This window comes from Melopsittacus undulatus, chromosome 8, assembly GCF_012275295.1.
Source record: "Melopsittacus undulatus isolate bMelUnd1 chromosome 8, bMelUnd1.mat.Z, whole genome shotgun sequence".
Classification (NCBI taxonomy): domain Eukaryota; kingdom Metazoa; phylum Chordata; class Aves; order Psittaciformes; family Psittaculidae; genus Melopsittacus; species Melopsittacus undulatus.
In genome coordinates, this window is record NC_047534.1 from 5,478,480 (window position 1) to 5,505,608 (window position 27,129).

General features: G+C 45.4%; 1 protein-coding gene across 1 annotated transcript in view; it reads right to left on the minus strand.

Moving 5' to 3' along the window:
* ELFN1 (extracellular leucine rich repeat and fibronectin type III domain containing 1) overlaps positions 1–27,129 on the minus strand; it is a 105,188-nt gene that overhangs the window by 35,328 nt on the left and 42,731 nt on the right. Inside the window, exon 3 of the mRNA XM_034065782.1 lies at positions 12,357–12,491. The gene's annotated coding sequence lies outside the window, so the exon portion shown is untranslated. The remainder of the gene's footprint in view (positions 1–12,356; positions 12,492–27,129) is intronic.

A 27,129-nucleotide genomic window follows, 5' to 3' on the forward strand; every position in this document is an offset into this window, starting at 1 on the left:
GGGCAGTGGGAGGGAAGGCCAACAGTCAGCCAAAGAAACAAACCCCACCATGGCACAGCTGCTGTGTTTCAGGTCGCACAGCAAGGACAATGTGTGAGGTGAGAGAAAGCTTGGTCCTAGCAAGGGGGGAATCTGCTACAAGGAGGGTGACAAGGGATGTGGGTAGGATAGACAGCAGGGAAGTTGCTGGCTTGGAGGAGGGAAGGGGGAGGCTTGGAGGATTTCGAGGGCTGTAGGGACTGAGCTGTGCAGAGGGAAGGGGATGGAGAAGGGATGGAACGGGGTGGAGAAGGGTTGGAATGGGATGATATGGGATGGGATAGGATGAGGATGCTGAGCATTTGGAGACAACCCGGCATTTCAGGGTTTATTTGAAGTGAACAGACAGCTCCTGCAAGGAGCTCTCTTCTGGTGGAGCAGCCCCAGCTCCTGACAGCACAAGTAGCTGCCATCCCTGGGTCCTGGTGAAGCAATGGAAACCCCAAGCATGAGATCTGAAGGGCTGTTACAAGCAAACCCATGCGGCAACATGAGAAAGCCACGCTGGGACCAAGCTTACAGGCAGATAGGCTTAGCCCTTGGAGAGAGGGGAATCACTGTCTGTCTGTGTCTGCCCCTGTTTTCCCTGCTTTTATTGTGTTTTGTTTAATTGAATCACACACACATGCACACAAAGCCCCAACTCGGGGTGTGAAGTCTGTAAGGAAATGAGCAGCAAATTAGTGTTCCAGGAGGAGTGATGCTAGGCAAACACATGACATGGCACAAGCCACAAGCAGGAGGGAGTGAAGCAGCAGGAGGAAAGGGGGAAAGAGGAGAAACCTGCAATGAATAAAGAAGGACTTGCAACAGGATTTGCATTTCTAAAGGAAAATGGAGCTAAAAAAGAAGCAGAACAAGGGAAGGAGGAAAACCCAAGAGGAGAGGGACAGGGCAACGCAGATGATGCTGGTGTTACCTATAAGGTCACTGTGCCCAAACTCTTCCTGATCCCTGTGAGAAGCAGTTCAGAGCATGGGAAGAGGAAGCTCCCATAGCTCACGGCCACAGCTGAAAGGACACAGCTCAAAGTCCCATGGGTCCTTTGCTGCTCCAGGGCTCTCCTGCTCAACCATGAGCAGAATACCCCTTTGGACATGGTACCCTGCTCCACCTAGGCCTCTGTCTTGACCTTCTCAGCCTCTCAGCATGGCAGTCGTACCCTTCCCTCAGCCCTTGGCTCAGCTAGGACCCCCACTCCTCTTTCTCTTGTGATGTCTGGTGTACCTGCAACTCCATCCTCAGGAAAACGTCAGATACTGAGGAATGACAGACATGTGTGGTGAGACCAGGATGTGCTGGGGGATGTGCTCCAGCACTCCCCAGGCTCCTCATCCCCAAGCAGCATCACCCAATGGCACCATCCAAACCCTGGATGACTGGTGCAGCCCCCAGCCCAGCAATCACCTCCACTGTGACCACAGTGCAGAGGGCAGGGACACCAGAGGGTAAGGAGCAGAGGGTTGGCCATGCAGAACAGCAGCTCTCTGGCCTCTCCTCACCCCTGCTCACAAGCACTGGGAGGTAGCACAACACTGATCAGCCACTCCACGAGATGAAAAGTTCTTCAGCACTGGAGAAGTGCAAGGTTAAAGGACGTGAGCCTCCTGCCCAGGCTTGCTGTGACAGGCCTCACATTGTGTTTATTCACATCCCGCTATGAAGCTGCTCTGGAAACCAAGACATTTATTCAAAGGAGCAGTAATGTTGCACACATATCTGCCTGTGTGAAGGAGAACTTCAAAGGGGCTGACAGTCACAGAGCCCAGCCACAACCTTTGGCTAATTAGCTGTCTTGATTTCCTTGCAGTTTATTTTTACACTTCTTGGGCTCTGAAATGCATTTACTGTAATGTCAGCAAGGTCATGGTAAATGCAAAGCTTCCTAGCAATAACTATATCCACCCCACTGGGCTTTTGGGACTCAGAGCTACAGCTTGGCTTGGGACAGGCAGACTGACAATGCTTTTCTGATGTTTTTGTGTTGCACAGGACTTATTGAGACCATGCTGGTGGTAATGATAAAGGCTCATGTGGCAAAGCAGGTATCTGCATGGAGCATAATGAGCATGGAGCAAAGGGCATGTGCAAAAGTGCTTTCCTGGGGTCAAAGTGTAGATAAGCAGGAAAGGTGGAGGGATGTGGAATCCTACAGGATGCAGAGCCATTAGCCAGCTCAGGAGAGGTGAGGTGGAGGAAAGCAGGCAAGTACAAAGGTGGGAGCAATGCTGAATATGCGGAGGGGAGCAGGTGGGACCCCATCCTAAGCATTAATGAAATCACCAGCTGGAGCTGCTGACCAGAAAGCCTTCCTGCTCCTGGGCAGAGGAGAAGGGAAAGATACTGTTGTTAGATCTCAATCAAGAAGGGATTTGAAACCCCCAAGCCCTGTTGGGAAGATGGAAGATGATTGTGATTATCAAAGCAGGTCACTCTGCTCCCCATCCCACCTGTGCTGGGAACAAGACTGCGCTTCATGCATCACTACACAGTGCCACAGCCTCCTTGGTGGAGAGTGGGGACTGTCCTAGCTCCGACCCTATCAAAGCCCACCCCTGAACTGCTAGAGATGCTCACAGCCCTGGTGATACCCCGTCCATCCAGCAGCTTCCTGCACCCCACACACCAGAGCAGGTCTGCATGTCAGCACTGACAACTTCCATTTGGCCAAGGTGCTGGGGTTAAGCTGAGGGTGTCCAGAGCCTGAGCTATTCCTGCTTCTCTCCATAGGGGCACATAGCCTTACACTGCCAGCAGCTTGCAGAGCATCTGCCTCCCACTGCCTCCTGCAGGCTCCAGACCTGGCACTAGGCAGAAGTGTGAGACCAGGCTGAGCTGCACTGTCAGGAAACACAAAGGGTAAGAAAACAGCTTCATTATCTGTGTGCTGTGATCTCCAGCACAAGCCACTCAATATGTGGCTCCCCCTGGACTGTGCACAGAGATCAGTGGAAGGAAAACAGAGAACAGGCTGTTGCATTAATGATCAGAAATGAAGCAAGGCTCCTCTGCCCCCAGATCAGTGTGATGGTGGTGAGGAGACCTCTGAGTACCTGCAGATGGGTGGCAGGCACCCAGCACTTCAAACAGCCTTCCTCCCTGGCTGCTGTTCTGCCTGCCTGGCTGGGTGTCAGGCTTCAGGACTGGCCCAGGTACCAGTCGGGAGAGCACGGTGCCAATTAAAACCCAGGCTGTAGCATCCTTTGAACTGCAGAGAAACAAAGCCCACAAATTCAACCTTTGCCTGTTTGTTTGGGGTTTTTTCCTCCAAATAATGTCAGGAGTTGAAGAGACATAACAACACTGAGTGCAGTTGCTGTTGAAAGCTGCTGGCTGTTTCAGCGTGCTGCGGAGGCTGTGCTGGAGTCAGCTTAGCTCCAGATCTTTAATTTTAAGGGTCAAATCATTATACGCTCTCTCAGGGAAGTTAATAGGAAGTTTACCTTGCCTCAGCTAAGTAAAACCAATAAGAAATTCCCAGTGCCCACAGTGACACACTGTCCCATCTCCAATCCCAAGCACCCCTTCCTATGAGTCAAACCCATGTTATATTTTCATTTTTAAACACACTCTTACAATTAAAGCTTCCGCTGCCTGATCAGAACCAAACTGTCTCAGATGACTGGCAATAAGACAAAGGGCTTGATTTCAGGGCTGACATCAGCCAGCACTCAAATCTGAGTCTCCTTGCTTCTTCTGCTGAGGTTCAGGTATTTCGGGGCTGAGCTCTCTGCTGGGATGATGCACCTGCATCTTTGCAGCACAAGGCACAGCACAGCTCTGTTCAGCCCCTTGGTTTGCAGCTGGTTGGGCCCTGACTGCACCAGCAAATCTCTTTGGCTAGCACCCAAGCACCTTAAAAGCCCTTTTCAGCTTTGTGCCAACAACCTGCACCTGGGTGGCTTTAAAGGATGAATACCATGGGCACAGCTTCAAAGCATCTTACTGACCATAAGGCTTGTGAGAAGAGCAAGGCACTTTGGTACCTATAGTCTTAAAACTGCACACAGAATTGATGGTGAGTGATAACAGTGAAGGCTTCAGCGACAGGGAAGGAATTATTACACTGCTCTAAAAGCAGGCAAGAAGGAGCCTGCAGTACCAAGTCCTTACCACTATCAGCCCTTTTATTGCCCATCCCTGTAATCCTCAGACAGATGTGGAGGATGTCTGTGTATTCTGAGCTTTCTGGCATGGTGAGAGCCGTGGTTGGGCATGAAGCAGGTATCCTTTAAAGGAATTGATACCATTCAGGAAGTGAAGGTCTGAGCTCGTAGGGCATGCGTATATAGGTGCATATACATTATTTATACCCTCCACATGACAGCTACTGGGTGCATCTACAGACTCTCCACTGACGCCTGCCTCTGAGTCACGGCTGCATAAAGCTCCTTGACAGCCCTGGAGGATGAGAGATGTGGTGAAATCCCAAACATGAGTATTGCATCAAAGGTACAGCGATCATCAGAGTGCAGGTAAATAACAACTTCCTCAATTTCAGGGGGTAGAGGGAGAGCCAGGGCTGTCTAACCAGCCTCCTGGAGCTTTCATCCCAGGGAGAGGGGCAGAAGCACAAGGTCCAGACCTGGGAACACACTGTGTCTGTGTTGGTGGCTCCAGAGCCAGTCCCAGATCCATTGGGGTGCATTGAGGGAGTGTGTCCATGCTGCTAGCAGAAGAGCTGGGGAGTTCAGTGAGGAGCTGCTGGGTGGACTTGAGTGGGATTGCTCCTGCATGGAGAGCTCTGACAGTCCTCCAGGCATGCGTAAATCACTCTTTGTTTGGCTGACACTCAGGAGAAAGCCTCTTGAAAAACTTTATTAGAGGATATTGCATGCAGATGGTGGGAGATTGCCCCATGTGTCCTCATGGATAAGCTGGGGTGAGGCAGAGCTTGTGGTGCTAAGCCATGCAAACTGAAGGGGGGCGGCTGGGACAGTACCAGCAACATGTCCTGCCATTGCATATCCCCTCTTCTGATGATTTTCCTTCTTTCATTACTGTCTTCCTTATTCACCCCTGGACTTTTGCCTGCTTCGAAACTGCTGCTGGGTCAGCTGCCCAAGATGCAGGAAGGATATGTAAGCATCCTAACAGGCATAACAGCCACTTCCAACAGCAGGTACCTGGCACTGCAAAGGGCATTCCCATTTATGGACACTATTTCAACCAGCCTCTGAGGCTGGACAGGAGGTTTTCCACCCATATGATGCTTAGGGGTATAGCTACTGCCCCAACAAATCAGTGCTCATGTACCACCCTGCCCAGCACCACCAGGCTCTGAGGCCTGGGAACCAGCACAGGGTAAACTGTCCCATCCTATCCCACTGGGAATAGGGCAAGAAGCAAGACATCAGGGAGGATCATTACTTTCATAGTGGGTTTGCCAGCAGGGAAATCTGCTCCTTTCAGCTCCACCTCTCTGCAGAGTCAGTGGCTCCCACTACCATGCATTATGTTTTATTCTAGAAGTACAAAGCCATTTCCACTGAGGGTAGGGACACTGAAGCACAGAGAAAGAGGAGAATAATATCTTATCTTTCTTTAATCCCACCATCCCAAAGGATCCTGGTGTCATTTGCTTTACTTTCAATATGTATGCACAGCTAATTAGCATTACCACAGAACTGCAGGTATTCTCAGACTTAGTAGAGGGAATATCTTGTAATAGGAGGGTAAGCAAATTGTTTCTGCTGTTTCTATTACAGCCAGCTTTGATTATCCAGGGTAATGGGATAACAGGGACAAAGCAAAAAACATGGATAACATGAAACCTATGCAAATTAAGTTAGAAAAAAAGTGATGCTGAGAGTAATGGAGAAAAGAAAGGTCAGTGATACTGATTAAGGAGCATGGAGATCCCTGTGGTAGCACTGCCCTCAGCTCATAAATCCATACACAATGGTACCTGGGCACAGCAGGGTTAGAGCAGATCTATAGGGTCTGTCACTATGCAGGGGAAGCAGAGACAAACCCTGCACAGCAAAGCCAAGCTGCAGCAGAGGGAGGCGAATTGCATTAAAGCCGAGTATTTCCAAGCCTCCATGTGAGGGATTTGTCATTAAAATGAATAAGATTTGGGCACTCAACCTACCTCCTCCCTACATGAACAGGAAGAAGCTCAATTTAAAGGTCAGTGTCTTAATGACTTTCGCTGTGTATATATCAGGGTAATTCCTCTTCAAACAGAAATCCAGCACCTCCTCAGTGAGCCGCAGCCAGTGTTTGAAGGAGCATGACAGGTATAGCTTCTCTGTTAAAACAGGAGGGGAAAGGCTAAGAGAAGAGCTGACTTCAGTGGCATCTCCTTGCAGTATGTCCCAAGCTGAGGGAAGGAGACAGTGCTTTTGCTCCTCTGTGGTCTCCTGTCTCAGCAAAGACTGGATTCACTCTGCTCTGGCAAAGGGGATGCTCAGATCCTCAGCACCACTGTCTTGGAGGCAGCTATGAAAAATCACTGGTAGTGGGTGGATAGAAAGGGCAGGAGTGGAGATGAGACAGAAAGAAGAGAGGGAGGAATCTTTGAGGAAGATGAACCTCCTTAATGGGTTTATTGATTTAACCCAAAGAGAGAACAGTAGGGGGAAATTTATGCCATTTAAATGCAAACCAGCAATAAAAATAATCATTAGAATCATAATCTCAATCTGTTAGCATTTTAGGTAGAAATAAGCTTGATGGGAAATATTTTCCATGTAAACTATTTGCATTTACTTAATACAAATGAGCCTCTTAAATATAATGCAATCATTATCACACACTTTTTCTAAGGGGTTGTTTTCAGTCCTCAGTTCTTTGAGGTGCCTGATGAGGTGTTCGGTAGAGCCTGACTTGGAAAAGCTGCTGACCCACCCCTGCTGTGATCCAGTGTCCATATTCCTGTGGATATTCCCATTTCCATACTGGAAATACATGTGGATTTTGACAGCGGTTAGAAACAATCACTCTTCACACGAATTAGGCTTCGATTCTGTGACCAGCCAAAGAGGCTGCACCATTCACTTAGATCTTGGGACTTTTAACTGAGGAAAAGTAACTTCAGAAGATGTTTCCAAGCCCCTTCCTCTTCTAGAAGTGGGAACCATCTGACAATCTGCCTCAGCTTTCCCTCTTGTAAAAGAGGAGGAAAACATGGGGTTTTCCCTTTGCAGAGGAAAAATGCCAAGCCCGCATCCCTGGTGCAGGAGCGCAAATTGGATGCATCCTCCTGTATCTCAGAAGGAGCTTTCCTGGTCATGTCCCCAAGTGTGGGGATGCTGCTCTGCCCACGTGCAGATGCTCAGGGGAGGTCATGGTCCGTGTGACTCCCACACCAGACGCATCTCACATCACAAAGAAAGCAATAAATACTTCTGCCTGGGGACACCTTTTAATCTTCTTGCTAGATTTCCATACGCTAGTCTGGAGTCTCAGCTGGGCCAGGCATGATCTTACTTAGCTTTCCATCCACAGGGCTCTGCTCAACCAAGGCTGCTATTTCATGCCATACGACAGTAGGGCCTGGGGCTGCTCCCATTCATGGCACTTGGGGGGGTTCAACCATCCTGCAGCAGGCCATACACTGCACAAGGGAGGAAAACATCCCATGGAGGTGGCCAAATGGACCAGCATCCTCAGTGCTGGGAAGCCCACAAGCCCCTTGCATACCTGCTGGTGGCAGGATGCGTTCAGACAGCAGATGCCAGAGCAGTGGCTCTCCAGAGCCAGGCATCTGCCATTGCCAGAAGCCACCACAGCTCCTCAAGCAGGTCTGGCCTCATGTCTTCAGCCTGAAGAGCAGATCCAGCTCCTGATGCACTGCTCATGGGCAGGTCTCCAAACACACACCGGACCTCATGCTGCGCAGGTAATTTAGGCTCACAAGGAGGTTATTAAAATCCATTCAAAGCTAATGTCAGCCATTCCAGTGTTAATGTCAGTGGCTGAGAGGCACAGCAGGAGAGGAGGGAGAAGGACTTTGATTTCCCCACTTTAATTTCCAAGTGGGACAGGCTTGGTGGGCAGCAGTGGGAGACAAGGAGCAGCAGCAGGTGGGAGCATGTGGTACCGCATCTCATGCTACAGACAGGTGGGATTCACAGCTTAATCCTATCAGCCAAACATTTCACTCCGTGTTTTACTTGACAGCATCCATGCCTTGCCGGCCATTTCAGAGGCACATTAGCTGCCAGGATCCCAGCAGGTGAGTCTGAGGGCTCAGCTCCATCACGGCAGCTGGAAAGGGGCTGATGGTGATGCTCTGCATCAGCTCCATCAGGTCTGGCAGGTGGGATCAGGCATCACACCCAGGCACATTTCCCACTGGATGCATTTGAGGCTTCATGTTTCTTCCCCCGCATTCAGCCTTGAGTCTGCACTGACACAGCCCCTCAAACCCACTGGGGGTGAAACCAGGGCTGGAATTTGCTTACATTGGTCAGGTTAGTCTAGACGAGCTCCTAGATTTTGGAAAGAAAGCCAGGTAATTCCAGGAAGTGGTTACCATCATGCTGGCCAGGATAACAGGAATCAGAGCTTCGGGCTATAAGCCGATTCCTTGTGAGTCTCAGGAAGGAATTAGCCCCATCTCCTCCCTGCTGTGCCGCCCAGCATTATTTGAACATATGGGCACACACCTGGCAGCAGGCTGAGCTGTGTGGACATGCATGTCCCAAAAGAGACAGGGTGACAAGGACCCAGTGCAGACAGTACAAAAGTCCCATGGACAGAAGAAGGGGCATAGAGAACAGAGTAAATCTGCTCTGACCATGGACTGCAGGGCAGGTATTGCTGTACCTCCTTGCAGAGCCTGGGACCCTGAGGAGTCCTTCCCATAAGATCCCTGCCCTGTTCCTCCCCCTGTTTCAGCATCTGTTTGCAGCAGGGATTCCACCACGTTGGCTGAGAAATGCATTGCAGTCTCTTAATAGCACATCCTGGCTGGAAGCTTTTACTTGTATGTGAATACTATGTGTACAAGAATATAAGAATGGCCTTGTTTCATACTATGGAAGTGCATTGGATGCATACTGAAGATGGCTTAAATGACCCAAATTTAACATTTGGTTATGCAGTTTGAATATTTCAGTGGGTTTTTAGGTTAGAAGGCACTGTAACTATAGTCTGACTTCCTGGAAAGTGAATTTTACCCAGGGATTAAGAGGAAGTCTGACCATTAAGCTCCATCCTTCTGACAGACAAAAATTAGCCTGGTTCATAAACAAGCAAGCAAAAATCAACAGTATTAGAGAAAACCAAAATTCTAGCGGGTGCCAATGGTCTCCAAATGGGTCAGTCTCATGGTTTAGGATGACAGGACCACCAAGGAGATGCATGGCACCAACAGATCGAGGTCCCATCCCATGTCCCTGTCCTCCTGCTGGGGAAGAGGGGCCAGAGAGGTGCGAAGGAGCCGCATCTCCCTGCAGCCAGCATCCCTTGCCACATGGCAGGTCATCAACCATCTGAGAGTGGGCAATGATTTCTTTTGCCAGTTTTCTAATCTATCTAATGAGCAAGAAAATAAATCAAGCTGACAGTCACCCAGGTGGTTTTGAGCCTTGGCTCCTCACAGTCCCCTTGTTCTTCCAGCCCATTTTATAACAGGGTTATAACCCGGGGACATGATAATAACTCCTGCTATAATCTTTTCCTTACTAACGTCACTTAGCAGATGGAGTCATTTAGAGGTGCTCACGTTTAAATGAGTAGCTTGCCCTGAAAGGGACAGAGCTGGGGCTGCTGGCAAGGTTTTTGAGATCGTTAGCCTAGAAAATGCTTAGCAGGGGAAGCAGTTGGCAGGCAGATTTCACGGACACGGCACCATTGTCCTCTGCCAGCAAAATTACAAGGCTGAAATCCTGGAGCTGGATGGGGCCAAACTGTTCACAGCAAACAATTTAATTGATGAATGAAGTGAATTGCCCAGGAGATGGTTTTCAGTTATCTGCTCATTGCATGAAGACGCTTGGAGAAGGGTCTGCGCAGTCGGGTGTCTCCGGCTACCTGCCCACATCAGGGATGGGCTGGCCAAGGCTCCCCCTCATGTGGATCTTCACCAGAGTCTGAGAACCTCCTCCCCAGATGATCAATCCAGTGCTGCGAGCCTCCAGGCTTCCCAATCAAAGATGTTATGCTTCCCTACAAGTGTTACTGGCTAGACCAGCAATGGGACCATGCAGAAGATCTCAGCATTAGCTGTTGAAAGGGAGCCTACACAATATAAAGAATGGCACAAAACTAAACAACACCACCTACTTTTCATCCTCTGCAAGAAGTGAAAGTGGCAATGTCAGAGGGCTCTCTATAGCTCCCTAACCTCTTGCATAGGCTGCCTTCATAAGCTCCTTTCATTTGGTCTAATAAAGTAAATTATCTCTTCAGCTCTTCCAAGAAAAATAGCCATGAAAATGTACAGTGAGATGAATGCTTGCAACCCTTGAAAATACCTCTTGCTTTTGAAAAGGCTTCTGAGAAATGAATAGAAGGGATAATAATTACCAAAGAAGGGTGAAATATTGTTAATGCCAGCTAGCAGCATTTGACCCAGAGGCTGGGGAGAAGAGGGAGGAAGGATCCAGGGAGCTGAGACATTAATGGCAATCATTGTTCTGTGGGGAGCAATATCTCACAGTGTCCACAGAGACCAATTCCAAATTATTCAGCCTAATAGTCCTCAAAACAAACTCTTATTCTGCTCCTTTGTGGCAGGCATGAAGCTTTCTCTGCAAGTCCAGTTTTACATCTTTGGTAACTCAGTGCTGGATGGTATAACACTCAATTGTGAAACCCTGCAGGAGCCTTTGATGCAAGCATCTTTGAGACGCAGAGCTTATCAGCTCAAATAACACAACTGTCTTTTATCCTTCATGTCCCATGCCTGCTATTTTGGCACTTATGTTTGTAATTCATTGCTTGGCTCTGGGTCTGGATCCATCAGGACAGACAACCCTGTCTATCTGTCTGCATTGCTGAGATATTTTTGTCTGCCCAGAGGGACCTGAGCACCTAAACTCTGCTTATCTTCAGTGATGCTTAGATTCATAATTGGTTAAAAGTCGCTTTGGAAAGGGTGGCTTAAGAGCTGTAGATTTGTAGAGCTTTCAAAAGGACTACCCCCAGGCCAGGCTCTCCATCTTTTCCTCCCTCCCATCAGGGACTGTATCCTCTCAGTCCCATCTGGCCTTCAGAGATGCCTGTGTACCTCCAGCACCACTGTGCCTCCCTTCCAAACCAGTTCCAGCCAGTGGACTGCACACCTTTGACCAGCACTACATTTTCTTGAAGAAAGGACAAATGAGGTGGAAGAAAAAAAGGTGAAAACATGATAATAGCTGTGAGAAACCTGACAATGCTGGAAATGGAGGCTCGGAGAAAAGTTTTACTCCAAAAATTACTCTTTTCAATCTCAACAGCACACTGAAGGGAAGTTGAAGTACACTTTTTAGCACCTTTTGTACTCAAATTCCAAATTCACCTGTCTACCGAAGCAATAACAGAAATAATCTTTTTTTACCCAGCTGCACATTTTGCTTCGGAAATTTGTTTCCATTAAACCATCCCCTTTTGTCCTCTTGGAAAGCATATTTTAAATAATAACAGGGTGAAAAAAAATTATATGCTACCCAAAAAAAACCCTCAACCCTGTCGACTGTGCGCCTTTGTACAAAAGTTGTCTTTTCCTTCCGACGGATGGATGAAAACCCTTTTCATAATGTCAATGTGAAGATGAGAAAGAGAGAGGAAATTTCAGTCCAGTACAGCTAGCCATTTCAACGGGAAACACAGGGCAAACTCTCCTCCTAGAAAACTAAGTTACAACAACATGAATGTGATGTTCTCTTTCTGCTTTGTAAAATGCAATTTTGTAGAGGTTGAGATGGAGGCACACACTGTATTTCTAATCTGAGGAGGAAAATCCCCACTTTTTCCATGTTCCTTAATTCTTAGCAGGAGATACTCCTTAAATTCTAGCAGAAGAATGTGAATTCAACCTAAACCAATTAAAACTCAGAATTATAACCATGATAACTTTCACTACTACCAAACTTTTAGGAGTGCAACTGCCACAGCTCAACCATTCAGGGGCTCAGGAAGGTTCATGCTTGACCAAGAGACAAGAGGCTCTTCAGAAACAACCGCAAGAATAGAGATGTGAGAAACACAACCCTGGATCACTACACCAGCCTCTTTCCTCTTGGAAACGAATGCCATGAGTCTCTACTTCATGACCCAGTCCTCCATGCACGCAACTCCTGTTGGATCTCTCCCATAGCCATCAGTCTCACACCAGCTATTTTTCTCACTCCAGAGATGCAAAAGACAAGGTCATCCCTTACCTTTGCGCCTGAGTGTCGCTGCTGGTTCCTGCTACAATCATGAACGTCTCCTAGTTGTTGTCTGCAGGGGCTGGGAGGCACACTGGACACAGCATTTGGGATCCCACAGGGTGGTCACCAAGGCCGGTGTTCAAACTGCAAGGAAAAGATCAGAAAACATAATAGTGAGTTTCATCAAGGGGTATAAAAGACTGATTGATGGCTTGATTAACATGAAGCCATCCCAGGGACAGCAGAGCTACTCAAGTCGTGAATCAGACACAGAGACACAGGAACCAGATGTGAACAAGAAGAGAACCAAGGGAAGGTCCAAATGAGACCAGCTGCTCAATACAGTATCTGAAAAGGAAAGAAATCCACATGCCAGCAAATGAAGGACTGTAAGAAACAGTGGAAGGGGATCTGAAGTAAGAAGAATGGGACAGATGCCAGACAGGGACTGAAAGAGATGCAGGGAAGATGGGCAGTTGGTACAAGAGAGACAGCAACACAAGGCTTCTGGAGGGGTGAGGAGCCACTGCCACCACCAGCACCAGCCACAGATTTTAATAAGCTGCTTAATCATCCTTACACCTGGGGATTGGTCTCATAAATGTGCTTTCAAATCTTAAGTGTGATTTTATTGTCCTCATTGGTCATTTCCAGCCCCCTCTGATTTACTTTTGGATGCTTGGCTGGCCAGGGTTCTCTATGCTTTACCACTGCTGTCAAGATCCTATTCACTGTGATGCAAGACAACCAGTACAGCAAGAAGAAACAACACTGATCGTAACAGGAATCTTTGCGATATTCAATGTCGTGTTTTATTATCATCAACATAATAACAATAATAGCAATATTAGTGACAACCATTTCATTATTCCTCCCGTTAGTAATATTCAGACATGACCTAAGAGGTATTTCAGAAAGACAGCACAAATCCAGTGTAAGATCTAGGAGAACAGGGCAGTTAATTAAACGTCAGAGTGATGGACAGAGCTGGGACAAACCTGGAACAATATCAGACAGACGGACAACCTCTGACAAGCTCAGGGAGATGGATGGATTTGGGACACGTCCCAGACCTCTCCCCCAGTGGAGGTAGAACCTTCCTACCTACACATCCCTTTAAACACAAGATTGTTCCCTGCCATGTTGCTGTTTCATTGACTTATGCAGTTGAGATTTTCTGTAGAAGGCTGCCTCCCAAGCTGTGTCACTGATCACAGTCTGATCTGGTGACACTTTATTACCTCCAAATGGTGCAAAGAAAATAAAGAGCCCCATCGACAATGGCAGCGTCTTGAAGTGTTTTTTAACCAGCGTAAGTGTGAAGTCACAGCAGGTAGGGGTCTTTTCACAGAAGATTTCTTCTCTTTTTTCCAAATTAGACATTCACAGTGGACAGGGAGAACGAATGGTGTTGCAAAACACCAAGGATAAATATTACAGAACAAAAGCGAGCCTGTGACAGATACCAGGCAATCTGTAAGTCATCAGGAGAATGGAGAGCATAATAGACCAATCAATCAGGTAGACAAGGGTGAGAAGTGTCACAGGGAGGCAGTAGGTAGTTGGAGGTCAGTTATGAAATATAATCTCTAAATTGCAGAAAGGACAGTAGAGCAAGAACAAGGGTAGGTATTTGAATGCGGGTAGGAGAATGTTTGGTTGGTGATTTACAGGAGTGTATGTCAGATGGGAATACTATGGGGGTATGAAAAAATGAGCTGGTATTTTAGAGATGGGCACATACACCGTAAAGTGAAAGGCTGCACTAGCGAGACTTTAAAATGTATTTCCACTTCAGAAGATGCTGCTGAAAGACAGATGGTGGGGCTCCCTGTTGCTTGTTCCTCTGGGTTTCCAGACACATTTTGCCATGTTACAAGTGCAAAAAGTGATGCTTTTCCTAAGTGCATGGTCCCGTGAATACCACCTGGGATCTAAGAGCCAAACCAGATCCTCTCTCAACAGTGATCACTGCATGCATAATCTCTAATCTAGTTAGTTAAGATGCAGGAGAGTTGCAGGCTGCGACGCATGAAAAGATGTGGACTCCATAGGTAAATTTAATTATTCCTTCTACAGAGAAAGTGGCACAACTCACTCTCCATTAGCTATCCAGCTGCATAGTGACAAGAAGAAGCCAGGCAGCATCATTTATTTCCCTTGCTAAGCTAAGCAGGTATAGAAGCATTACACCCAAACAAACATTTGACTTAACATGAAGTCATTTCTACTGTCACTTTTCTGACCTTAACTACGCACTACAAAGGCATCACACAGTCCTTCTAACAACAGCTAGATCCAAGCAATTAGAGCTGAATGAACAATTTGTAATGAATAATTGCTTTGGCAAACTTTGCCTCATTTTATGCTTACAAAATGTTTGCATGCAAAGTTCTCACATTTCTTTGTTCATGGCAATAACTTACCATTTTTTTCCCCCTGACCAAAAAACCACATAACAGTTCATTGAAAACAATCTATATTCAAAACATAGCGGCACTGATGGGGTACAGCAGCCGCATGGTGCTGTTTCAGCTACTCCATTGGGTGAGGGACGGGAGCAGCTCCAAGAACTGCAAATCAGGACTGTTACCTCTGCCATTTGAAATTCCCTTTTGCTAAACCTATCACCTATAGAGCACTTTCACTGGATATGGATAAGGTGAGAATGGAGTCAGCTGTGGTCCCTCTATAGCTGATGGAGAGGGACAGGTACCTTCAGAGGCCACTGGAAATGTGGACATCAAGGACACACTGTAGAAGCTGGAGAGCTTAGGGTGAAGATCCTGACTCCTTTAAACCGTGTGCTTAACTCCCCATCCCCAGCACTGGCCTTGCTGGGCCAGATCCTGCAGAGAAAAGGGCACTGGTTTGCAGCCCAGGAGGTGGCAGGCTGCTTGTGTGAGGCTGGACTAAGGACCAGCAGCCGACCCGCCTCGTTGCTAATGAAGCCGAGAACAACGTGTGCTCTAACAGGGCTCTAACAGACTGAGACACGCAGCGAGATAAGAGAGCGTGGGGCAATAAATCAGGCTTTCAAAGCAGCGCATATTAGGAGATCAATGGGACAGATATTAGACCGAAGGAGCAAACACCGGAGAAAGAGGAGCAATTTAGTTCCTCCTCCTCCCCGCCCGTTGCTAAGGGCTTTTTTCCCCCCATTTAATAACTTCCTCATTGTTTTTAAACGAGCAGAAAAGCCAGTGAGTTCCACGTGGCATTAGCAATGTGTTTGTGAGAAGGAAAGCAACTGCCTCCTAGCAGGATTTGATAAAAGCTTCTCCAAGCTCTGAGTGATTTACAGCTCGGGAAAACAAACACAGACTGATACAAATGCAAGGAAAGGCAGAGATGGCACCATCATCCAGGTACACTCAATTACCAATTCATCAGCCCAAGTGAATTTGAAGGGCTTTTCAAACTCTACACTGCTCTAAATTAAAGGAAGTCTTAAGACAGATAGCTTTCTGCAGTAGGGGCAGAACAAGACTAATTTGCTGATCCTTTGTGGGCAAAGGGCCATGTGCAAGGGGGGCAGGCAGCAGATCCCATTCTTCACATAAGTCCAGGGAAAGGACCAAACATCAGGATGCCTTTCACATGCTGCTGCAAAGCTGTTGGCACACACCTCTGCCTCCCTCCTCACCGTGTCATGCCCCAGTCCCCAAACAGCCTTTTTTCCTATCTCTACTAGAAACTCTGTTTTCGCCTGCCCTGGAGGTTTTTATGGCAAAGCTGAGAAAATAACTGATTTTTTGGATCATTGGCTGAGCTAAAAAAAATAGGAGGAAAAAAAAAACACTGCACGGTGACCCCAAACTGGAATTGCCCATGTTCTCTGCAGGAAAATATATATAGGGAAAAAACTATATAACTATGGTCAACCAATTGTTTAATTCAATTTGAAACTAACTCATGGGGAATGTCATTTTTCCCTCCATCCCCTGCCTAGAAACCCATTTTTTTCACAAGAAGAGATGATTTACAGCTTCCCAGCTCCACGCTCCAGCGGCACTGACACCGATGTGGTGTTTGAGATCATTCCCTGTTAGATGAAGCTCCTCAGCAGTAGGAGACAGGGCCCGTCCATGCTGTTGTGATATAAACTCGGAGGCAGCTGGGGGTAGCAGCAGCATGGCAGGAACAGAGGGAGTCCGGCTGCCGAGAGACTGCGGGAAACTCTTTGTTAATTGTTCATGCAGAAACTGTTTTTATTTCAGTGTCTAATTGATATCTTGGGGAAACAGCATCCTTGGAAAAAGCAGCGCATCCTCTGCAGGCTCCACCTCTGTGTGCTCAGGCGAGGTCCCCAATGCTGCCTGATGGAGCGACTCGTTATCCCCATAGATGTGATGCTGTCCCTGTCCTCCTGCCCCTCATCCTCATCCCATGGGTCTGGAGCCCCCGGGTGGGTTCTGAGCTCAGCCACTTCTCAAACCTTTGGCAGAGAGGAGACTTTGGGGAGCTTTGCACCAAAATGCCCATTCATCAGTAAGGAGAGCTGTGCTGGTCTCCACTCAGGGGTAAGGACTGCCCAAATCCTATAGGAGCTGCCAGCACCAGCCCTTCTCCTGCCAAAAAGGAGCACAGAGTCCTTCATTTCCCACTGGGTATCAGCCCTCCTCTTTCCTTCTGCCTCCTCCAACGACAGCAGCCATCGCTCATACATGCAGCTCCAAGGCTGGCTCTGAACTATTTAAAAGCACAGCAGGTATTTTAATTATTCACGTCAAGCGCGCCTTGCTTGCTAATGACTCTCTGAAGCTGTCATAACCAGCACGGAATGGATGAGAGCCCTGCCAGGCAGCTTCCCATGGCCCAGCCACAGGGCAAAGCTTAGGTCTGCAAAACAGCCATCATTAGGTTTTGTCACTGAGGGCAGAGGTGGCACAGGGACACCTGGGTGAGGAGCACCCTAGTCTCATACATATTCATTTGCCCACTCAACCTATCACCCAACAGCCTACCCAGCCCATCTTGTAGCTATGGCACCTCTCATGCTCCCAACCTGGAGCATCTGCCAAATGTTTTGCTGTTGCTGAGAGCTGCTGTCCCCCATGCTGATAGATTAGTTCTTGTTATATTTTAAGGGCACTGGAATTACCAAGATGTAAAGAAATAGAGGGGTACATATACAGCACAGCTGGACAGCTTCAGATGAAGACAATAGCAGGGATGGCATGTTTCCTCACTGCCTTGGGCTGTTCCCAGGGTTGTATGCAAAGAGCTGCTTTGGAAATCAAGCCCTTGCCACCCTGCAGCAATGTCTCTACTTGCTGCAATAGCATCTGCTCTTCTGACCCACATTCTTCCCTGGGGCCTGGCACTGGGGGTGCAAGGAAAGCAAGCTCATCTTTTGCAAGGGGAACTAGGAGCAGAAAGAAGGATGGTGTCCCACATTCATGGCTGGATGAAAGACAGCTGGGTTATAGGGTTGTAACAGGATATTCCTGGATGTGGAGTAGAGATGGGAATCCCACCTGCAGAAGGACTGGGGCTCCTTCATTTTGACCCCAGTGAGTTCCAGTTAAATGTGAGCTTTCTTTTCTGGACCTTGGGATTCCTATCTGAGGTTGTTCCTTTCCCTTGGAGATTGCTCTTGGTTATTTCTCTTATTCCTGATAATTACTTCTTCCCTGCCTTTGCTAACCATTGCCTCACTGTAAATTTGGAGGATTTCCAAGAATACTCAGGATCTGCTTTCCCCCGCCTCTATGCGAGCAAATGCCTCATCATGGGTAACCCTGAGCTTCAAGGCTCAATAATGCTTCTTGAGGCTTTGCCTGCGAGCAGAGAGCACCTCTCAAAAGCACATAGCCTGGCTGCAAAGCTGGGATCTTCAAGCCTCCTGGGCTATCAGATCCTGCCCTTCTCTTTATAATCTACGTGGTTTTTAATGCTAATTTCCACCACATGCCCAATTCGAAGCTCTAATAATGAACAACTGCCTTCTTCCTTTCCTTTCCTTCTGATTTCATATTCATGAGTCAGGGTTTCCTGGCACTAAACGTAAATGCTAAACGGAAATCGCTGCACAGTGACATGTCTGTGTAGCTTCACTGTCCATTTATTTGCCTTTTCAAAGAGCTGCTGTGTTAAGCAAACATCTCTGCCTGGATCCTATCTGGAGGAGTTTGTCTGGTACGGCATGGTGCCTGCCGGGGCGGGGGAAGCGACTCTGTGTGATGATGTCTCATAGCTCTGTTTTAGCTTCAGGGTATTTCTTGTACAATAGTTTGAGCTCGGTGAATACCTCAACCTTTCCTTGAGTATTTGCTTGAGCCTTGGCAGGCTGCATTCAGCACTGACACAGTGAGGGCTGAAGCTGGGAACTCCTAGAAACACATCCATCGCTTCAGCTTGGACTCTCTACTGAGGGCTGCTGCAGGCAGCAGTGGGCAGATGTCTTGGCAGAGGAGGCAAAGAGACACCTGTAGCATCACTGGGCAAATTATGCTTTCTGGCAACTGGAAAATTCACATACGCACACAAAAACCCAACATTTCAAGGTTCGTCCAAACTTACTGCCAGAAGTAAGGGACAAAAGGCATCTTGAGAAAGGGAATGTTTTCTGTTAACCAAAATGGCCAAATGTTTTGGTATTTTCCTTGAAGACTATGCTTCCATGTTGAATGGCAAGGGCAAAAAGGCATCTAAAAGCAAAAATCAAAGTAATTATTTGTTTATTTCAAGGCACTCTTCTCTGCAGAGCCCTCAAAGGTGAGGAGTCTCTCCTCCTTTTAACTTGCCTCGGATGAAAGCTTTAAACACACAGGCCATCACCCTAATGTCCCCCTCCAACAGTCCACTCTGTCCTTGGAGCAATGCATCTGCCAACCTCTGCTGGTGAACCACATTGTCCCATTGGTGACATCATCATCCTCACCTATCTACCCTGCAGCCAAACAGGAAAAGGTATCACCACCCTGGGAGCAAGGACAACCACCTGGAGCCGAAGCTGGGCTGTGCTTGAGCTGCTCACTGCCTGGTCTCTTCATGGAAACATCAGCTGAAGGTGGCTTTGCTCAAAGACATGAGCTAGAAAAGGGAGCAGGTGATGTTCAAACGCCCTGGACTACTCTACCAGTTTTGCTCTTGCAAGGGTCATCTCCATGGAGCAAGGTGGGCAGTGAGAAGCTGCAATAGTGTGTATGGCAACTCTTTGCTTGTTCAACGTGAGAGGCTTTACTTCCTCTCAGCCACCTCTACTGCAGCCTCCTTTTCCAGGACTCCATGAATGCACTGCAACTCCTTATGGTCTGGTTACTCTACTGCATTCTCCCTTTCCTTCTACAGTCATCCAATGCCCTTTCCTGTCTGCCTTTCCCCAAAGGCTGTAACAAATGAGCTCATAGGAAGGCTAGAGTGAGGATGAGAGATGAATTTCAGACCATGAGAAATGAACTCACAAATGTGTTTGCAACTACCAGCTGAAGAGCTGTGCTCCTGCTCATGGAAGACATCATGTGTGGCATGTATTCAATCAAAGTAACCAATGGGGACCACATTTTGAATATTATCTACATGCCACAGGCTCCTTGTGAGGAAATTATGCAGCAATATTTAATGGTGCAATGATTCAGCAAGTAACAGGAAGAAACAGTCCTCAAACCATCATCAACTTCTCATGGACAAGTCCCAGATGGGACTGAGGGTAAAAACCCTTTCATTAAAAAGCTATTCAGTTGTGGTAAAACTGCTCTGTGTGTCTCACTGAGACAGAAGAAGGCTGATTGTCAAAAGTGACTTGAGCTTGAAAGCTGCGGGGAAATCAGAAAGCTCCCTCACATTTGAACAGGGGTTTTGAAATCTGTCTTTTGGGACCTGAAAGCATAGCTAGATCTCACACAGCTGAAGGTATCTTACAGCTGGGTGTCTAGGTTAAGGTAATTGTCTAGACTTCTTTTATCATCAGTGAACAGAGATGCGCACCAGCCCCCAGAGAGTGATTCATTCTTCCTGTCTTAGACATCTTTTTTTGGATGGGATGAATTACATTCTGGAGGTGTTGAATTTTCTACACCAACTATGGAGGAGTCTAGAGGATGAACTTAGTCTAGACAACCTTTACATTGCTAAAACAAGCAGGGCTTGACTGGTGAGAGCAACCCAAGCTGTAACAATACACTATCATAGCTGTGTTAGTTTGGGAGCATTTGGCCAACAGCTACAGTAAACAGACACAAGAGAAGCAGTTCTCTCTGCAGGCAGGAAATGTATGAAGAGAAATACTATCTCCTCACCATAAGCACACACTATGGTGATCTTAATATTTAAGTAAGACCTGAGGACACCCTGGTACCTTATCTAATTTATTTATGTCATGCAAAAGGTACAGATTACATTCAATCCCTTCCAAAGCTTGGCCTGAAAGGTGCAATTTTGCAGTCCTGGGAGAAAAGCAGGGACTGGTCTCTCAAATGAGTGTAGCCTTCCAAACAGATCAAGTGTTTTACCAAGTTTGGGTTTTCCTGAGATTACTAACCCCAAGCTTGCAAAAATCAACAATTTAGCTCTGATAAAACCAGCTGTATTCTTGTACCCATGGTCCCAGTTCTGAGCAGCCATGCCTTGCAGTTTTGAGGGTTTGGTTACAAGCCTGAGAGCTATTCTGTATATAAAAGGCTCCATGTCTCTGTTTTGCTATAGTCCAGGGTCAATGCTAATAACCCACACTGTAAAAATAACCCTACTGTCTTCTAGGTGGCTTCTTGCTGTGAGTCTTCCAGAAACCAATGAGATTATTACTGCAGTGACTTCTGTGAGGGCCAATTTCAATCCTCTTAGAAAAGTAAGAACTAGACACCTTTTAGAGCCATCATGCCCAAACCTCTCCATCTTCCACTCCTGCAATATAGCTCTGGCCATGTTATCTATTCAAAACACAGGACTGGAGATCCAGAAACTGTAGAAGAAAACCAGACATTGCAACTTCAAAGATCAACATGAGACAATCAAATATAAATAGGTAAATAAATGGAAAGAGACATTACCAGAAGGCCAGACTGGCATGCATAAATAGCTTTCTAAAGGAAATGTCTGCAACTGGTTCTGAGTGGGGCAGCTAAATCACGAAAAGCATGTCAGGACCCTTCTCCAAAGGCAACAAATGTGCATAAAGAGTGGGAATAAAATTCAGGAAGCTAAAAACAAAGATGAAGGATTTTTAACTACCCAGAGTTGTGAACTTTAATTCACAAGGAGAGAGATTTGTGTTCTTTCCTGGGGTGTACTACTGCCAGAAGCAGAATGCAGCTGACGACAAAGAGCTGATGGCTGGAAGCCAAAGGGTTCCTTAGGGGCCAGGGAAATGCCTGGGTGACTCCAGTTCTCTATACCAATTGGCTTACCTTGTCAGAAAAAGAAAGAAGTGTTTTTTCCTGACTCATCTGGAAAATTAAGATGGATCATACTTGTTAAAGGGCATGTTCATAGTGCTCATGGGAACATGTTCAAGACAGGGTTTGGTTTACAGTGAAATACCGAAAGTAACACCAAAGATGTGAAGTATGCATCTATCTGTCTATCTAGGAACATTCACACATGCACAACACACAGGCTTCTTAAAGCCTAGTGACATAAATTAGACTCATGTGAATTGAACAGATTATTTAATGGTATGATGGCCCAGTGGGACAGACACAGCACTGATAGCTTGGTTTCTCCTTTTTAGCTTGGTTTCTCCTTTTCTGCCTGCTTCAGACACTGAGTTACCTGGGCCAGGTTTCTACAGCTGTGCCTCCATTTCCCTGTATTTCAAAACAGTGTAATGTGACTGCAAACTGGTGGAGATGTCTTAAGGAAAGACACCTCATAAGAGATTTTTCTATTTTAAATACTCAAAAGTGCTAGCCAAATGCTAGTTCTTAAATACAGCTAGTGAAGAATTAGAAGAAGAATTGATTTCTGCAAACGACTACATCATTGCATTGGAAAGTCAATAATCATCTTCCATACCAGCTTTTAAATATGTGATCGAAAATATTCAGTTAATGGTGTATTTTTGGTTCAGATCGTTCTCTGGAAAGCAGGGAACACACAGCATTAGGCTTGGTATTAAATACTATGTTGACAGAGAACACAAATGTCACTATGACCATCTCAGAAAAGATATTTTAGAATATGTAAAATGACTCAGGATTACTCATAATGATATCTTACAAGAAGCAGTGAAAGCTTTTACTTCAGGAGAATTCTTGGAATTGCTAACAATGTAAAGAGAATACAGCTATAAAAAACCTGCCTCCCTCGATAAATAAATACAAAGACTTCAGGCTCCAAAGATGAATGCTGTAAACCAAAACCAAGACAGAATACTAAACTCTAACAGAAATCCCAATACGTAATCAAGGGAAAAGGCGAAATCACAAATATAAATGGCCAAAGGAGACTTTCATGAAAGGGGCAAGAAGATAAAAGAGTTTGATTTGCTTTCTTACAAGGGAGTTTTTATACATGTACAAAAAATATGGAAATGTTTCAGAACAAATGCAAAATCATTTTAATAAGATGTAGCTCAGTCAAGAAAAAGACAAAACCAAAAAAGCCCAACACTACAGTATCATACTAATGGTCAAAGAGCTAAAAAACCCATAGCAAAGGCTGTGACCAGTTAGCTCTGGTCAGGCAGGCCCAGTCGGACATTAGTTCCCTTTCCCACCAGAAAGTTGCATTTCAGCAAGAGTGAAATTTCTCCTGACATGAACTGCTTTTCAAGAAACCATATTTTAAAAGAATTAGGAATGTTTTGATAAATCAAACATTTCATTTTCAAGAATGAAGTTCAGGAGAACTTTTCATTTCTATTGTTATTATATAATAAAATCTTCAATCATTCATATCTACGTGACATTGAAATTAACCTGAAATATATTTAATATTAATTTAATATTCCATTCAGAATTCAAATAAATGTCAAAATCTTGTTATTTCCTGCAAGATATCAATTCTTCTATCATCTCGTTGCTAAACCTTCACGTTTAACAGGTTCCACAACTTCTACCAAAACAGAAGGCTAAGACTCTGGAAAACCCTGAGGTATGGGAAAGCCATTAACAAACATATCTGCAGCCCACAGAATCAGACCAAAACATGAGCATGAGGACTGTTAACACCCTCAGTACACAGTGAACTTGTATTCAACCAACCTAGGTAAAGAAATGGGAGTTTAAACATACTTTTGGGTACAGAGAAAGCATCTGACTGTGTAAAGTGGCCATTCCTTGTGAACCTTCCTGTCTCAGTTTGGTTTATATTTAGAAATGCTATAAATATCTTCTATTTAATCAAATGAAATAATGTTTTGATAGATGATTCACTCATTTAATCTCCCCAAAAGAAAGGCTGCAGATAAGACTGTTTTCACTGCATCTGTTCATCTGGCAGAAAAAAATCATTTCAATGGAAACATTGCAAAACCCAACCCTTTCCACCCAGATGCTGGATTTCCATATTTCTGATGCCACCCTGCCTACAAGGATTTCTTTAGATGTACATGAATAGCACAGGACAGATACCGGAATACAAAGTAAGTATTCAAAAAAGCAATGGTTGCTTTTTTTAATGACTTTGGAAACTCAGAACAAAAGCTGTAATCTCTTGTCCACATCCAAACCCAAACATTATGGGATGGGTTTAATACGCCTGAAAGTTTCATCCCATAAGGTGCTTTTATGTAAGTTTCAGAATGAAACTGTAACCTAGAACAAAGGTTCCAACTAGGGACATAATGAAGCATTTGTATGAATTTATTTCTTCCTAATTTCTACTCATTTTGTAGGTTACTTCTGCAACTATCTAAGATCTCTTTGGCACTTACAAAAAAGTGCAACCATAACTCTACAGGTTTTTTAAAACAATAAAACTTATTTAGTCAAGTATAGTTCCTCACAATGGTTTTTAGAGCAAACTAGAATTCAGTCTGAAGTAGAAGTACTGACCAGAAGAATGATACATGGGATGGAAGTTAGGGATAATTTGTGTTGAAACCAAACTGGAGACTCTTTCAACCTCTGTAGGTCTTTTCATGACCAAGTTTAAGGAATCAACCATCCTGAAACATCTGTAGTATGAGATAACACCATAAGATAATGCCCTATTTTGTGCTCAGCTGCACCAAACTGAGTTAATGGCACAAAGTTTGTACAAGGGGTAGAGCAAGGGCAAATTAACCCTTTTGATCTCCAGGAATGGGTGATAAATGGAACATAATACAATTTTCCACAATTATGATCCTCCTGTTTTCTCCTAAAGCACTTGAATATTAGGAAAAGAGCCTAAAAGATTACACAAAGTACTTAGGATCTGTATAGTAATAATGATTACACAGTGTAGCCAAGGAACAGGATTTTATCAGGTTCTAACTCTGTAGAAGTTCAACGGTAAATTTACAGTGTACTGGAGCATGGTGGCAAGAGAACAAAGCAGAAAGTATTTGTCACTGTTTTTAGTATGACTGCTTTACAGCATCAAGTTCTGACTGCTGTCAGGATCGTTATAACCTTCACTTCAAGGCACAGATAATAAAAGCGATTAAAATGAGTTACAGTGAGAGGGTCCCTTTTGCTTATACCCCTTATCATGCAACTATACCCCAACAAAATCACACTGTGCCAAAACAGGTGAACAGGAGGATCCTACTGTCATCAGACAAAAACTGTATGTAAAATCCTTGCAAGGTCTGAATTAAAAAATAAGCCATCAAGATAAAAGCAATTGCTTTTCAAACGGCCAAGTGAAATGGATTGATAGAACATGATCAAGTAGCTATTGCATGTAACTTGATGGCAAGCCTGTATAAAACTTAATATAGCATCTATTGTACCTCTTTCAGATTCTGGTCTTGATGCTACTGGCTCGTGAGTAGTGCTGGAGAAACTGCAGTGGGGAAAGGAGCTTCCAACATATAATTTGGTTTTGTCCTAAAATACAGACATATTGTGAGGAAATAGTAACTGTTACCAAAAATACTGCTGGAATGAAAATAGTGTGTTCTTTCCACTGGAAATAATCTTAGGAGAAGAAGATACCAAAATAGCTAGCACTAAAACACAAAGTCCCTGTAAGGAGAACATGGCCTGATTCAGCAAAAACAGGTAAATAACGTGTTTACGTTATGGGAGTTCTGCCCAGTTGAAATCATACATGGGTTACAATTTTAAGCATGTTTATGCCTCTTTGAAGTCAGTTGGATGCATAGTGCTCTGCCGAATTGGATGGTGGAAAGGATCCCTTCAGCTTCACATAGTTTTGAAGCTACAGCATGAAATATAAGGGAGAAGAGAGACCTGAGAATGTGAAATTCATCTGAAAGAAAGCTGAAGGGCTGCAAAACACCTTTTTGCTGCGCAGCTCCTAGCAAAAGAGGAGTGAAGGAATGGATCACCTAAGATGGGATCAGAGATTTGTGGTCTGCTAGTTTGCCAAGTTGATAACCCATTACATCCTTTGGTCTTTGCCCTGCTCTGGTGCCAGCAGAGGAGACCAGTCGCTCTCTGAGCCCTCCTAGACATGGGAAATTTATAGGGGAAGAATTTAAGGAATCAATTCCACTCTGACCCATGATTATGTGTAGCCTTGACACAGATTGAAGGTCCCACACTTGGTGTCATTCAGATCTAAACTTCTACCAATGGCCTCCATAAGGAGATTATGATGAAGGCCAGTGTGGGGTACATAAGCAACATTCTCATGCCTCAAGGCAGCAGCTTATGACCCTTCCTTACACAAAAGGAGAACTGCTCCACAGTGAGTCTTACATCCAAGGACAGGTTGTTAAATATTTAGTTCAGAATCTGGATTTTCATTTTTGGCTGTTTGATCTTTTCTCTTTTTTTCCCCTCTTTACTCATTCTTGAGTATTTAGTCCCATCCCACAGCTCCTGAGTAGATGTGTTAAAAATAAAATAACAACCAGGGGTGGGATTTTCCAAAGCACTCAGCATTGACTGACTCTGTTCTCTTTGAAGTCAGCAGGAGTTTTATTATCAACTTCAATAGGAGCGGTTAAGCCAATGCTACACATTGTGAACGCGCATATTCATGAAGCAAGCAGCATTTGCTAATGGTACACGGATTCAAAGGGCTGATAAGATTTTAGTGAAAAAGCTACTTGAAAAAACTAAAAACCCAGTTCCATGAGCAGCAGAACTATGAAATCCTGCATTCCTTGATTGACTTGGGAGCCCAAGAAGGTGTGTGGGCTGATTGAAGTCCTTCTTGTGGGTGGGGTGCTCTCTCCCAAATGGATTCGCTGGCATCAAACAAAGGCTCAGCACAACATGGCAGCTTTTTCCTCACTAGAAGTAGGGCATCTCTCTTCTACCTCTGCCTGTTTGCTCAAACCTTGAGGGAACTTGCTATTTTTGAGTCTGCTACCCTCTATCCAATTCGGCTGGAGTTGGATAATGCACTTAAAAGTTGCTAGGCATACACACAGGTATGCACACGCTCCATGTGAGCATGAAATACACGTTTTTGCAGGAAATAATGTAAAGATCTATCAGAATCAAGTTCTGAGGGAGTGAAAAAGATGGATTCAGAGCAGCTGGTCAGCGAATAGCCTTGGATGGATGAACCATGCTGCTCTGAGAATCTCAGCTATGGAGGAGGTACTAAGAGTGGGGCAATCCTTGGGGGAAGAAGGTGAAGACAAGAATATGGTCCTTTGAGAGAGTTTAGGAAAATGGCTGCTGAGATAAAACTACATTCCATATATAAATGTGTAAATCTGCTCAAAGTACCCAAAATGTCTAAAAAAATTACAGCATTTTAAAGGGCGCAA